The following is a 15,448-nucleotide window of genomic DNA, read 5'->3' as shown; positions in this document are numbered from 1 at the left end:
TACCCAACTGGAAAAAGAATGTAATTCTTTAAAAAATAAAATAAATCAACTGCAAAATTGATGCAATTTATCTAAAACTCACGTTTACCAACAGGAAAGGGAATATAACTCAACCAAATGTAAACTTAACCAACAGGAAAAGGAAACACAAATACTAACTCAAGAAAGAACCCTAAAATTTAGAATTGGATGGACAGAAACTATTGAAGGTATGAGACACCAAGATTCCATCAAACAAAATCAAAAGATTAAAACAATTAAAGAAAATGTAAAATACCTTTTAAGAAAAACAATCTAGAAAACTGATCTAGAGGACGTTAATTGTGAATTATTGTTCTTCCCAAAAGCTTAGATAAAAAAGAAAGAACTTGGAAATTACCTTTTAGGAAATTATCAGGGAAAACTGTCCCACTATACTGAATTAAGAAGACAAAATTACCCTTGATTAATTATAAAGAACACCTTCAGAAAGATACTTCAGTAAAAACTCCAAGGACTATCTTAGCCAAATCCCATAAATCTCAACTAATGGAGAAAATACTGCAAGCAGTCAAAAAGAAGCAATTTAAATATAAATGTAGTGCAATCAAAATTACACAAGACCTATCAGCTTCAACATTAAAGGATCAGAGAACATGGAATAGGATATTTTATATATCAATAACCTTTGGATTATAACCAACAATTTACTACCCTACATTTAAGTTATTCTGTCAGGGACTAAGATGGATTTTAATGAAATAAACTACTTACAAAATTTTCTGATAAAAAGAGAACTGACCAGAGAATTTGATCTTCAAATACAAGACTCAAGAGGTGCATAGAAAGATACATAGGGTAAAAAAGCAAATATCAGTCAAGAACTTTAAATTGCATACAACCATACCTGGGAAAATAATAATTGTAATCTTGAAAATTGAATTTCTATTAGGATAGTGAAAGGGTTGAAGTGAGTATCCTAAGAGGATATGGGTAGAGATAGTTCTTACCCTTCATTAGTGAAGAAGACCAAAATGATATCAGTATGTTTCAGACAAATTAAAATGTGTCTGCCAATGGCAGATCAGACGAATATGTGCTCAGATTGCTCAACCAAAAGTCAGTGACAAAAAGTACAGGTGAACATCTGGGGTGATAACTCTAAATTTATATATCTCAGATTTTCTTTAAGCTACTTTACTTCTGTCTCACTCATAGAACTCTTCACTTTCTTTATTTTTGAATCTTTTATTTCTTTGTTTTTCCTTCTTACCTGCAACACTAGATAGAACTCAACACTTTCTATGAGATGCACCTTCTGCTAGGAGCTGCTGGTCCAATGTTTCCCATTAATTACAATAATTTTGAAAGTTCTTAAGAGAGATGTTCAGGTATAATGATACTTACAGTGCTTAGAATCTTTATACAGAATTAATTAAGAAGTGTATTTAAAAGATATCTAGTGGTTTGTAGTACAATAGGGGCAGAAAGTGGGAACATACTTAGAAGGGCTTAACATAAAAAAGAATAGGAATTGATCATATCATAAACCATACCTTCATTAGCCAGGGTTTAGTACCATGGCTGAAATGACTAAGGAACAGTGGAGAGTGTACTCTATACTTTGGTTAGGGAGGTATGTTGAGCTCTGGTTGGAGCACTATGAAGATGGATGGATGGAAAGAGAATACTTTTAGGAACTGGACATAAAATATCATGAAGAAATTTGCTTTGTATGATTCTTTAGCTAAGAATGGAGTGAGTATGTTTTTGTTCATAAGGATTGTGTGTTTGTCCATGGTGGGTGCCTGAAAAATGGAGTAAGGTATAAAGTGATTATAATTTTACATTATATCTTCAGAAGTGTTTTTCTAATGAGACAGAAAAGTAAATGATACTTATTAACTTTAATACAAAGCTGCTTATCAATCAGTCAAGGAATCAATCAATCAACCTTTGAGAAAAGCATTTCTATTAGGTGAGATGAAAAAAGTTTATTTTGACAAAGGGGATGTAAGTAAAGGCAAAGGTTCAGACAATAAAAGAATAAAAAGAAGCATTGTATTTGTCAAAGGTTAGGCATTGGTGGATAAATAGCACCAGGTGTAAAGGTATAAGGATCTATTATTGTAGAAGGAAAGAAGGGAAGATGTGAACACTTACTAAATCCTACTCAACACATTAAACAAAGAGAAGGAATAAAACACAGTCCCAATATAATTTAAAAATCTTTCCTGCCAGGGCAGCTAGGTGGAGCAGTAGACAGAGTAAATGCCCTGGGGTCAGGAGTACCTGAGTTCAAATCCAGTCTCAGACAGTTAATAATTGTCTAGCTTTGTGACCTTGGGCAAGTCACTAAATTTTAAATAAATCTTTTATTTATTTTCCAATTATATACAATATTAGTTTCCAGCTATCATTTTGTAAGGTTTTGAATACTGTAATTTTTCCCCACCCTGCCTTCCCTCACTCCTCCTTGCTGCAGAAGTCAATCTGATATTGCAATAGGTCATTTGCACTCCTTATTATGATGTAATTCACCACATTCTATCTTCTCCATCCTATCAGCTCTTTACTGCCCCCCCTTTTTAAGGAGATATTATTTTTAAATTATCATAGACACTCCAGGGAAAGCATCTAGCATCCCCTACTTACCAGTCCACTTGGAGTTACTAAGCCCAATAGGCAAAGCCTCTAGGGATTTCAGAAAACAAAGGTCTGTGAACCACCTTCTCAACCAAAACTAAATCCTAGGAAAATTAGGAAAAATATCAAAAAGCGGGATGGGGGGGTCCATTGAAAGTTATCTTGAAGACAAGGATTCTAACTCAGAGAGAACTAGAACTTCAGAGAAAATACCATTTTAAGTAACTGCAGACAACATAAAATATTTGGAAATCCTCCTCTCAAGACCAACCCAGAAAATTTAAGAACACAATTACAAAACACTTTTCACACAAATAAAGACAGATATAAACAATTGCTAATAGTTAGGTCAAACTAACATAATAGAAATGAAAAAATCTACCAAAATTAAATTAATTATTTAATGCCATACCAATCACACTACTATATTACTTTATTATTTAACTAGAAAAAAGTAACAACAAAATTCATATAGCACAACAAAAGGTCTAGAATAGCCAGGGAACTGATGAAAAAATATGTAAATATCTCCCAGATCTAAAACTAAACTAGAAAGTGTCAATCATCAAAACTGTCTGGTACTGGTTAAGAAACAGAATAGTGGACCAATGAATTAAGATACAAAAGAAATTATTGTAAGTTACTATAGTTATCTATTGTTTGACATACCCAAAGACATACACTTCTGGAATAAGAACTCATTGTTCTACCAAATTGTTGAGCAAACTAAAAATAGTATTACAAAAACTAGGCTTGGACTCACATCTCACACCCTATCCAAAATAATGTTAAAAAGGGCACAGAATTTAGACATATAGGACAAAACTATAGAAAAATTGACACTTCAGAAATACTCTACTCTACCTTTCATATTTATTTTATGAGAAATGCAAAATTAGCAATTTTGTCTATATTAAATTAAAAATTTTTGCACCAATAAATTCAAGTGCAAAGATTAGAGGAAAACAGAGAGCTGGGAAACAATTTTCTCATCTAGGGATGCTGAAGAAGGTCTCATTTCTAAAATATATAGAGAATTGAATCAAATTTATAATCTTACAAGTCCCATTTGATAAACTGTCAAAGGATATGAGTCGGCAATTTTCAAATGAAGAAATTAAAACTGTATATAAGCATAAGAAAAAATGCTCCAAATCATTACTGATTAGAGTAATGCAAATTAAAACAACTAAGAGGTACCAAACTCATACCCATCAGATTGATTAAATAACAAAAAAAGGAAAACATTCAATGTTGGAGAGATAGTGGGAGGATTGCAACCTTAATGCATTGTTGATGGAGTTGTGAATTGATTCAACCATTCTGATGAGCAATATGGAACTATGCAAAGCAGTTAGGAAGTGCAGTGAATTGAGCATTGGCCTTGGAGTCAGGGAGAATGGGAGTTCAAATCTAGACTCATACTTGAGGAGTACTAGTTGTATGAACTTGGTCAAGTCATTTAACTCTGATTGTATCACATCCAGGACTATCCTCAGTCATCCTGATTCATATCTAGCCATTGAATCCACATGGCTCTGAGGGAGAAAATGAGGCTGGTGAGTCAATACAGCACCTCCTTTGAAAATTAAGGACAGGGGCAGCTAGGTGGCATAGTGTATAAAGCACTGGCCCTGGAGTCAAGAGTACCTGGGTTCAAATCCGGTCTCAGACACTTAATAATTACCTAGCTGTGTGGCCTTGGGCAAGCCAATTAATCCTGTTTGCCTTGCAAAAACCTAAAAAAATGAAGGACAAACATTATTATAATTAATAGTAGTAGGGGTAGGAGTAGTAGTTGTAGTAGTAGTTGGATGGAAGTATGTCCAAAGAGCAATAAAATTGATCGTGCACTTTGATCTAGCAATACCAATAATAGTTCTATATCCTTTAAAAACATAAAAAAAATGGGAAAAGGCATGTATGTTCCAAAATATTCATAGTAATTTTTTTGTAATGACAAAAAATTGGAAATCAAGGGAATGTCCATTCATTGGCGAATGGCTGAACAAGTTATGGCATATGGATATTATGAAGTATTATTGTTCCTTAAGAGACTATGAATGGTCAGACTCTAAAGAAGCAGGGAAAGTATTGCAGCAACTGATGCTGAGTGAAGGGAGCAGAAAGAAGATAGCATTGTACACATTAACAACATTGTAAGTTGATTATCTTTTCTCAGCAGTTCAGAGGACTAGAGAGCTGGGAGATCAGTTATGGATCACACACCATCCACATCCAGATGAAGAAAAATGAAATAAAACTAAACTAAAGCAAACTACAGAATCTGAAATAATACTATGTTCACTTTTAAAATTTTTATTTTATTTTTTCCTTCCTATTCCATGATTTTGTTTCTTTTCCCTTAGTCCTTATACCTTATATAGAAAATGTCTAATGTATAAACATGTTATACACAAATTTACATGTACAATGTTTACTTACTGTTTTCCATTGAAGGTAGAATGATGAGAAGGGAGGGAGGAAGAAAATTATGTGGCTTTTGAATTTGCATGTGGATATATGTTGGTTACTTTCTCTAGAATGTCTATGACCTTGATCTGAGGCCCTCTCCCTAGGTATGGAGGGGGTGGAGGTGGAGCAAAGCTGGATACTGTTATCCTTGAACAATGTGGACTGGGCCCTGCAGCAAGGTAGTTAACCACCCTATTCAGCTGAGGCAGCTCTGCTGTCCATGTCTGAGCCTTGGGGTGGGGGTGGGGCTGATACTCTGGTCTGGGAAGAGGGCTCAGCTGAAAGTATGGAGCCTATTTCCCCAAGCCAAGCAAATCAATGTCTAGCCACACTCTGCAACTCTCTGTGCTGGAAATTGCCCTACAATCCCACTGGGCTACCCAGCCTGACACTCCCACAGACAAAGCCTCCACAGCTTAGGTTGGGCCTCTGGCTTCACCCTTCCATACCACTGCCCCTGGGCTGACTTCATGTTATTTCTGACGGAAATCCAGGAAGACCTTAATGCAGTGCCTAGCTTTTGTCCATCATCTTGGCTGCAAGTCCCAAATCATGTAATTTGAAAAATAAAATAAAATATCAGTAAGAATAAAAAAAAATCATTTTCTTTTCTATTAGATTGGGGAGTCTTAGAAAGGAACAACATTTTTTTAACCTTTCTCTCTCTTGACTGTGCATGGCATGTAGTGCATACTAAATGCTTGCCATCTTTACTTGGAATGACTTGTTGTCTTGATGTATGGATTTATTTTTTGGTTTGGTCAGATCTATAATTTCATCCAATTTGGTAGCTTGATAGTATGTGAACTTCTTCTCTGCAAGTTATACACTCATTCATGACACAGTCTGAAGGTATCTTGGTGAACTGAGAGATTAGGTAAATTGCCCATTATTGCAGACCTAGACTATGAGTTAAACCCAGACTTGGAAAGGAAAAGGAGAGTTGGCTGAATAGCTTTAAAGCAATTTCAAAAACATTTTTTACTTCCATTATTTAGATTTTCTCAGCATCAGGCAGGTTTTAAAATAAGGTCTTTCCAACCCTATATGACTCTCAAGATTATCTCTATATCTTTTATTTTATATTGCTACAGTTTCTGATAGTTATAAATATTTTATCATGTCTGAGATCTTTGTGTTTTTTGGTCTTCTAGTAATGTATCTTATAAATGTTACAAAGGGGCAATAGGTATCTTTATACTGTATTCTCCCTTTAGTAACTTCTGCTAATTTTGCATGTTTTCTAAAATATCATATTGTCAAATAAAGAAAGACATAAGAAGGTATTCCATAAGGTAACTGTTACCTGGTAAGAATCAATATTATTTCATGTTATTTGCTTTTTTGAGCCAGGTTCCTTCAGTTATGTAATGGTTTACTTGTTTTAATAAAGCAAAGAACAAATGTAGATTCTGCAGAAAATAATGAAAACATAGCTCACAGTTTTCAGCCACTGCTGTCTATTAAGTGAAAATTCATTAAAATGAATGTATTTTGTTCACAACTGCAAATCATATTAAGGACTTCAGAAATTGCTTAAATAAGAATATAAAATGACCAGAATGTTTACGCCTTTATTATAATTCAAGTGCAGTCAGCAACCACCTCAGTGGATGGCATTTTGTGGCTTGTAATTTTCTTGAAATGGAAATGTTGCTGCATTTCACCTTTCTGAAAAAAAGCCTATTGAGTTTTCAAAAGCAAGATGACATTACAAGTCATTAAGGGTATTTCTTCTTACAAATGCACATTTTAGAAAGTTAGCAGTAGTACTATTATTCTTTAGTGAAGGTAGATGTGAATAAAAAAGTTTTCTATGATTTTAGAAAAGAAAGGCAGAGTATTAAGCAGAGATAATGCCTGAAACAGTTTGTGACCTTTTTAACTGCACTGTTACTTGTGTCATTACTATTACTGGGTAAATTTCTAATCCAAACATAGCAGTCCAAATGCTCTCAAAAATTGGTTTTTTTTTCTGCAGAAAAGAGAAAACAGAGAAGCTAAATAAAAAAGCAAGTTTAAACAAATGATTTCTATGGCATTTGGATCAATAACTAGCACTTACAGAATTGAGAAATCAACTTTTTAAAACAGTCTTTCTAGAAAGATTGTGTACTGCTCCTGAAAGTATATAGTCTCTGATATAGTAGGGATCTAATTAATAATAGCTGAGGGTTTTCTATTTTAGAAAATCTTTACAGAGTAATAAGAGACTGATATAACTTATGTTTGAATGATGCCAGATATATTTGGAGAAGGAAATAAGTTTGTTGAATGCTAGAAGAGTACTTCTGGATCCTATGGCAGTAGTGGGATACAATTGCTATTAATATGAATACATATGCCTGGGTATATACAAAGAATCTTTAGAGTTCACAAAGATAACATGAGTGATCTGTAACAATCATGAAAAGATGACTTTTATTTATTTGATGTTCTTGGCATTCCATTTGTGCCATTGATCACTCTCCTTATATTAATTACTTCAAGTGCACATTAAACCTAAAAATAAATCATTTTAAATTTTAGTATAATAGAAAAGTCTATCAGGAGAAAACATGATTAAGGTTACTCACATATCACTGTATGGATTTAAAATAAGATATTCTAATATTATAATTTTGGCACATCTTTTTGTCCCAATGGATAGACTACTAGAGCTGACTTCTGAAAGATTCATCAACCTGAGTTCAAATCTTGTATTGATGCTTAGTTGTTATAAGATCCTGCACAAATTACCTGACATCATTTACCTCAGTTTTCTCAACTTTAAAATAAACTGGAAAATTCATGGTAAACCATTCTGGTGATTTTGCTGAGAGAATCCCAAATGGGGTCATGAAGAGTTTTATTAATAATGTTTGACAAATTTTCAATGTTCTAGTTTTCAAAATTCCATCTTTCACTTTAGAACCTTAACACAGACTATCCTCCAAGGCTGAAATTATTTTCTCTTCTAAGCTCTGCCTCTTTAAATCAATAGATCCTTCCAAAATCCTGAGGTTCAGATGTCACCAATAACAAGAAATACTTATTCATTCCTTCAGAGTCTAGTAATGACACTACTCTATTCCCATAAATTGTAATTATTCCAAATCTGCTTCTTTGGCTTTTTTTTTTCTCTTACTGCTTGATAGAACTGGAGGAAATCATGAAAATATACTGACTTGGTCTACTACTAAATTCTGATACAGAATATCAATTGGATATTCATGTAGCACTTTTTCCTTAGGTTCGCTAAATACTCTAGTTGTTACCTCACTCCACCAAGAGGTTATTCAAAACCTTCATATATTCCCTCTAACTTCTCTCTGTTCTACTTCTTCCCATAACCAAAGACATGTTGTAGATGGTTTATCTTTTTCCTCTTTTCCTAATTTCACATCTTCCCCACTGACATCTCCTTTGCTATTGCTGTGATTGACTAGATGGTTCTTCTTTCCAGTCATACTGCAAATACCCATAATCCTTTATCTTTTCATCTTTTCCATGAGGTTATCACTGTATTGTCATTTTCTGTATCTTATATAGGATGCTACCAAAACCCAGAAACTTCCAAAATATTGACTAGTTTAAAACTGCAGTAAAGTTTTAGGACACTTTGTATATAATTGGCATTGATTTTACAGAAATTGCCTCTATCTATTTTATCATAAATATGTCCACATTCACTGCTTCTACTGACTATGGAAAAACATGTTTTCTCTTCCCATAACTTTTAAAAAGTCACATTTTTATCTCAGTTTTTTCATGATTAAACTTCATGAGAAAGCACTATAAATTTGGTGTCTTGACTTTCTCCTCACTTCTAAATTCTTTCTATAACTTGCTTTCTAACTTTATTCAAATAAAACTGAAATTTTCAGTGACTAATAATCTCATAATTGTCAAATCTTATATAATTTCCACACGTTTCAATCTTCTTTGCAGAATTTCATATTACTGATCATTTGATCTTACATCTCACATTATTCTCTCATCTATGAGTACTGATGTTACTATGCATCATTTATTCTTCTCATGTGAAATATCTCTTCCTATTTTGAGAGTTCTTCATTCATGTTATATTAAATTAACATGGATATCTTCAAAAGTTATTACTGAACCTCCCTTTTTCATTTCTCTATGACAGATCCCTTATGGGGAGATTCTGATTTGATTAATTCTATCAGATTTAAATAATAATTTATAAAATCTCCATGTAAATATTACTCAAGTAATGTTCTCTCTTTCTTCATTTCAGTAACTCTTCTGCAAATATGTTTTGAAAAATCTTGAAAGAAAGGCTGCATGAAGTTAGCATACTGCTGGAGTTTTTCCACATAAAAAGCTAAATGAAGCCACTGAACAGGCATTACAGATTCCACCCCCCCCCCCCAAAAAAAGAGAAGATCCAAAGGAATTTTCAATGGTAGGCATCAGGGTGGATCTTCAGTGAAGGTCTGTTGCTTTGGCAGAAAAGGAGAAGTAAAAACCAGTGAGGTGGAAGAGGAGGAAAGTTAGCAGAACACTTTTAGTCACCATGCAATCCAAGACCAGGTCCCCAAAGCTTGACAACAGCATAGGTCCAGGCATCTATAGAGCATGCCAGCAGGGAGAATTCTAAACCCAAACAAAGTATGAATTCTGGGTACACTGGGGCAAAATAAAGGGCTGGGTTGGGAACAAACCACTGCATAGTCAGGACCCGGCCATAAAAGAGGAAACAAATCTCTGCAAAGGCAAAATCTTGACTGCATAGGCAACATCTTGGCCAAAAACTAACTGAGGATCAGATCACAGCCCTAGCATAGAAAGCTTGGATCTATACTCCCTCTACCCAGGAGCTGAGTTCAAACAATAAAGATGAGCAAAATTCCCAAAAGAGTGTACACTATTGAAAGTTACTATGATGATAAAGATGATAACAAGGCCACATTGGAAGAAGGAAGCAGTGAAAAATTACCTACAGGAGTCTCAAAAGAGACTATGAATTGGAATCAAATCCCAAAGCTCATAGAAGAATTTAAAAAATAATTTTTCCAAAACCAAGGAAGAAAGGAAGAAAATGAAAAAAATAATGTCATGCAGGAAAATTAACCAAAGAAATAAACTCCTTAAAAAGTAAAAATAACAACTTAGAAAAGGAAGGCAGTTCAGCGCAGAGTAAAATTAACCAATAGAAAAGGAAAAACAAAAACTAACTGAAAAAATTAAATTTTTAAAAATTAGAATTGGACAAATATAAACCAATGAAGCTACAAAATTACAGCATTGCATCAAACAAAGTAAAAAAAAGCTGAAAAAAAGTGAATAAAATATAAAGTGCCTTTTAGGAACAACAAATGACCTGGTAAATAGATCCTGAAGAGATAATTTGTGATTTATTAGGCTACCAGAAAGCCTAGATCAAAATAAGAACTTGGAAAACATCTTTCAGGAAATTGTCAGTAAAACTGTCTAAATCTGCAAGAGCCAGAAGACAAAATGGCAATTGAAATGACACACAGAGCTCCTCTAGAAAAAGACCCCAGGATAAAAACCCCAAGGTCTATCAAAGTCACATTCCAAAATTCTCAAATAAAGGAGAAAATACTGCAAGCAGCAAAAAGAAGTAAATTAATATGAAGAAAATTACAAGGAGACATAGGGAGTAAAACTTTAATAATGTTGAATCTCAAACTCTGTCTCTTAAAATTAGATAACTCTAACCACAAAATAAATAGAGAATCTAAAAAAGTGAACAAAAACTTAGATATGATAGTCCTCTGGATAAATTTATGGGGACAAAAAAATATACCTTTATCTGTGTAGAACATGGCACTCATATCAAAACTGATCAAGTAATAGTGCATAAAATTCTCATAATCAATTGTTCATTTAGTTTCATCCATATTATTCATAAGTGTATTTTTAAGTTACAAAATTTCCTTCCATACTCCCTTCTCACCCCCTTCGCCTCAGCAGTAAACAATCAGGTTAGTAGTGTTTATACATATTTTGCTTAAACACTTTTACAAGTTAGTAATTTTCTGAAAGAGAATTAGGATTAAGGGAAAAAGCTACATAAGAGACAATTTTTGGAAGATGGAAGAGAAGTCAGGCACTGTGCTAAGGTCTCCTGGCGTTCCTTCAGAAATTAGCCTCTTAACAAAATTCAAATCCATAAAATCCAGAGAAGAACAAAGAAGAACATCTACCAAATAGATCTGTATCTGGGTAACATGGGTGAGTTGGGGACAGAGAGCCAGCATAGGGAAAGTGGGGTGAGATCTGAACTAACATCAGAACAGCTATGGAAGTTTTAGACTTTGCAATCAGGCTGGAGAGCTCCAGGGAAGTTGGAGAGAGAGATACAATGCAGCATTTGGGAGAGCTCCAGCTAAACTAGATATCAATCCCCTGAAATCTGCTGACCTCTTACTTTCAGTGGACTCCCTATGTTTCCAGTTGAGCACCCCCCCCATCTCTGTGGGAGAAAGGGACACTTCCCAGAACAAACATGATAACAACCTTCTAGTCCCCTTTTCCCTATGCCCCCAGGCTCAGGTGTGGACAGTAGATCTCACTCAGTACTGAGTGAATAACAAATTTAACCACATAGCCAAAGGGCACAGCCTAGATTGTTCAAGGATAACTCAGATCCTGCTGCTCACTCCCCCCACCCCACTAATGGCATAGGGAGAAGGCAACAAATCAAGGTTACAGAAACTCCAGAGAAAGCCTATACTACCCCATAGTGCCCTTTCAACGTGGAGTTACTAAACCCAGTCAGCAAAGCCTCTAGGGTTTTCAAAACCAAAGGTCTGTGAACCAGACCCTCCCCCAACACAACATCCTAGAAAACTGAAGACAGACCAGCAGAAAGGGGTGGGGGGTCCATTGAAAATTATCTCAAAGTCAAAGATCCTAACTCAGAGAGAGCTAGAAATTCTGAGGAATATGAATTGATCTCCAGAACAAAAAGACTTCTTAGAAGAGATCAGGAAGGAGTTTTAAAGCAATTGGAAAAAGTGGGAAAAGAAACCCAAGATTAAATTAATAGCTTAAAAAGGGAAATTAGCATCTCAGAAAAAGAAAATAATTCTCTCAAAAGCATAATTGGGTAAATGGAAAGCTATCAAAAATAGAATTGACCAATTGGAAAAGGAGTTGCAAAAGGTAAATGAAGGGAATTTTTCTCTAAAAAAAGAGTGAATTCTGAAGAAACTGACTTCATAAGACAACAAGAATCTGTTAAACAAAACAGAAAAATTAAAAAAAAATAGAATAAAGTGTAAAATACCTCATCAACAAAATGACTGACCTAGAGAATGGATCCAGGAGAGACAACTTAAGAATCATTGGTCTCCTCAAAAATATTGAAGAGAGAATAAAAGGTCTAGAATGAATATTACATGATTTAGTGATGAAAAATTTCCCTGACATCCTAGAACCAGATAGCAAACTACAGAATACAAGCAATGAGCAACTTTACTAAAGTCACAGTATATAAAATAAACCCTCATCAATCCTCAGTATTTCCATATATTAATAGCAAGATACAGCGGCAAGAGCTAGAAAGAAAGTCCCATTTAAAGTAATTCAGACTGTATAAAATACTTGGGAGTATACCTGTCAAGGCAAACTTAGAAACCCTATGAAAACAACTATAAAACACTTCACAAAAATAAAATCAGATTTAAATAACTGGGAAAAAATTAACAGTTCATCAATAGGCTGAGCTAATATAATAAAAATGACAGTTCTACTAAATTAATATACATATTTAGTTTCATGCCAATCAGACTTCCAGAAAATTACTTTAATAACCTAAAAGAAATTGTAACTAAATTCATATGGAGTAACAAAAAGACAAGAATTTCCAGGGATTTAATGATAAAAGTGCAGAACAAGGTGACTTATGCTTACCAAATCTAAAATTATATGGTGAAGCATCAATCATCAAAACTGTCTGTTATCAAATATTAAATAGAGCTGTGGATCAATGAAATAGATTAGGTGCAAAAGAGACATCAGGAAATGATTATAGTAATCTGTTTGATAAAACCAACAATTCCACCTTCTGGGATTAAAAACTCTCTCTTTGATAAAAATTGTTGGGAAAATTGGAAGTTAGTATGGCAGAAACTTGGATTAGATAAACATATCACTTCCTATTCAAAGATAAGATCAAAATGGGTACAGGATTTAGACATAAAAGAAAATAGTATAAGGAAACTAGGAGATAAAGGAATGTTTTACTTGTCAAATCTATAGAAAAGGAAGCAGTTTATGACCAAGGAAGAGATGGAAAACATAATTAAAAACAAATTTTATAATTTTGATTACATTAAATTAAAAAGTCTTTGCACAAAAGCCACTCCAAATAAGATCAAAAGAAATGTAGTAGGGGTGGCTAGGTGGCGTAGTGGATAAAGCACCGGCCTTGGAGTCAGGAGTAGCTGGGTTCAAATCCGGTCTCTGACACTTAATAATTACCTAGCTGTGTGGCCTTGGGCAAGCCACTTAACCCTATTTGCCTTGCCAAAAACCTAAAAAAAAAAGAAATGTAGTAAAGTGGGAAACAATTTTTGCAGCTAATACCTCTAACAAAGGACTGATTTCTTTTTTTAATTTTTTTTCAAATGAGTAATTTTTAAAATATATAGAGAACTGAGTCAAATTTTCATTTAAAAAAGTGACTCTTCAATTGACAAATGGTCAAAGGATATGCAAGGGCAATTTACTGATGAGGAAATCAAAGCTATCCACAGTCATAGGAAAAATTGCTCTAAATAATTACTGGATAGAGAAATGCAAATTAAAACATTTCTGAGCTACCCTCTCAAACCAATCAGACTGGCCAATATGATCAGAAAGGACAAAGTTCAATGTTAGACGGAATGTGTGAAATCTGGTACACTAATACACTTTTAGTGGAGATGTGAACTCATACAACCTTTAGGAAGACCAATCTGTTATTATATCTAAAAGACAATAAAAATGTCTATCCCCTTTGATCCAGAAATACCACTACTGAATATAAACCCTGAAGAGATCATGCAAAAGGGTAAAGACATCACTAGTAAAAAAATATTCATAGTAACCCTGTTAGTGATAGCAAAGAATTGGAAATCAAGTGAATGTCCAACAATTAGAGAATGGCTGAACAAATTATATGTGTATGTATGTCATGGAACACTATTGTCCTATTACAAATCAAAAAAGATGGGGATTCAGAGAAGCCTTGAAACGCTTTCATGAATTGATTATGAGTGAGACAAGTAGTAACAGAAGAACGTTGTATACCCTAATGGCAAGATGGGGGTGATTTTCAATCTTGTTTGATTTGCTCATTCCATCAATGCAATAATCAGGGACAATTTTGGAGCACCTGTGAGGGAGAATATTATCTGACCGAGATAAAGAACTGTGAAGTTTAAACAAACACCAAGTCTATTATCATCAATTATTTTCATTTAAAAAGTGTCTTATGTACTACATAATTTTGCTACCTCTAATATTTTACTTTCTCCTCAAGGGTATGATTTCTTTCCCAACACCTTTAATTTCAAAATATTATAAAATTCAAAATCTTACCGAAAATAATGAGTAGAAAGTACTATTGTATGTAATTGGAAAACAAATAAAATATTAATTTAAAAAAAAGAGATAATTTTTATAAAGTGTTCATCAGATTTGGAAGGATTATTTTTATTTTGTATGTTTCTGTTTTGTTTTGTTTTGTTTTTCTTCCTTTGGTTGAAGATAATAAAGTCCATATCCATTCAAATGCTGTTGTCCTAGCTCTCTGGACAGCTGAGAGGCAATAGTGTAAATTGTCAGTATTTCATCCTTGATGTATGCAGCTACTCTCAGAAGTTGACAGAGCTAGGTCATCCCTAGGAGACCCATTGTGAACAATGCTATCCATATCCAAAGGAAGAAAAACAAAGAAATACAACAACAACAACAACAACCACAAGACCCTACAGAATCTGAATGAACACTCCATTCACTTTTTAAAAATTTCTCTTAAGTATTTCTTTCGTATCTCATGGATTTCTTTCATTTTCCTTAATCCTAATTTTTTTACCCTGAAAATGACTAATTTCTAAATCTTCTAAACATAAATGTGCATGTACAATATTGATATGACTTCATCGCTGAAGGGAGAGGAAGGAAGGGTGGAAGAAAGTCATTTATAGTTATGAGGATGAATGTCAAAATCTTTTATAATGTGTAACTAGAAAAATTAAAAATCATTTGGAAAAATAAAAAAAAAGAAAATCTTGAATAGGATGTCTCATAGGCATCTCAAAATAAAGTACAAAACAGAACTCAGTATTTTTCTTGCCCCAGAGGATTGATAATATATATGTGTGTA

The sequence above is a fragment of the Macrotis lagotis genome, chromosome 2 (assembly GCF_037893015.1).
Source record: "Macrotis lagotis isolate mMagLag1 chromosome 2, bilby.v1.9.chrom.fasta, whole genome shotgun sequence".
In the NCBI taxonomy this organism is placed as follows: domain Eukaryota; kingdom Metazoa; phylum Chordata; class Mammalia; order Peramelemorphia; family Peramelidae; genus Macrotis; species Macrotis lagotis.
This window is presented reverse-complemented; position numbering follows the sequence as displayed.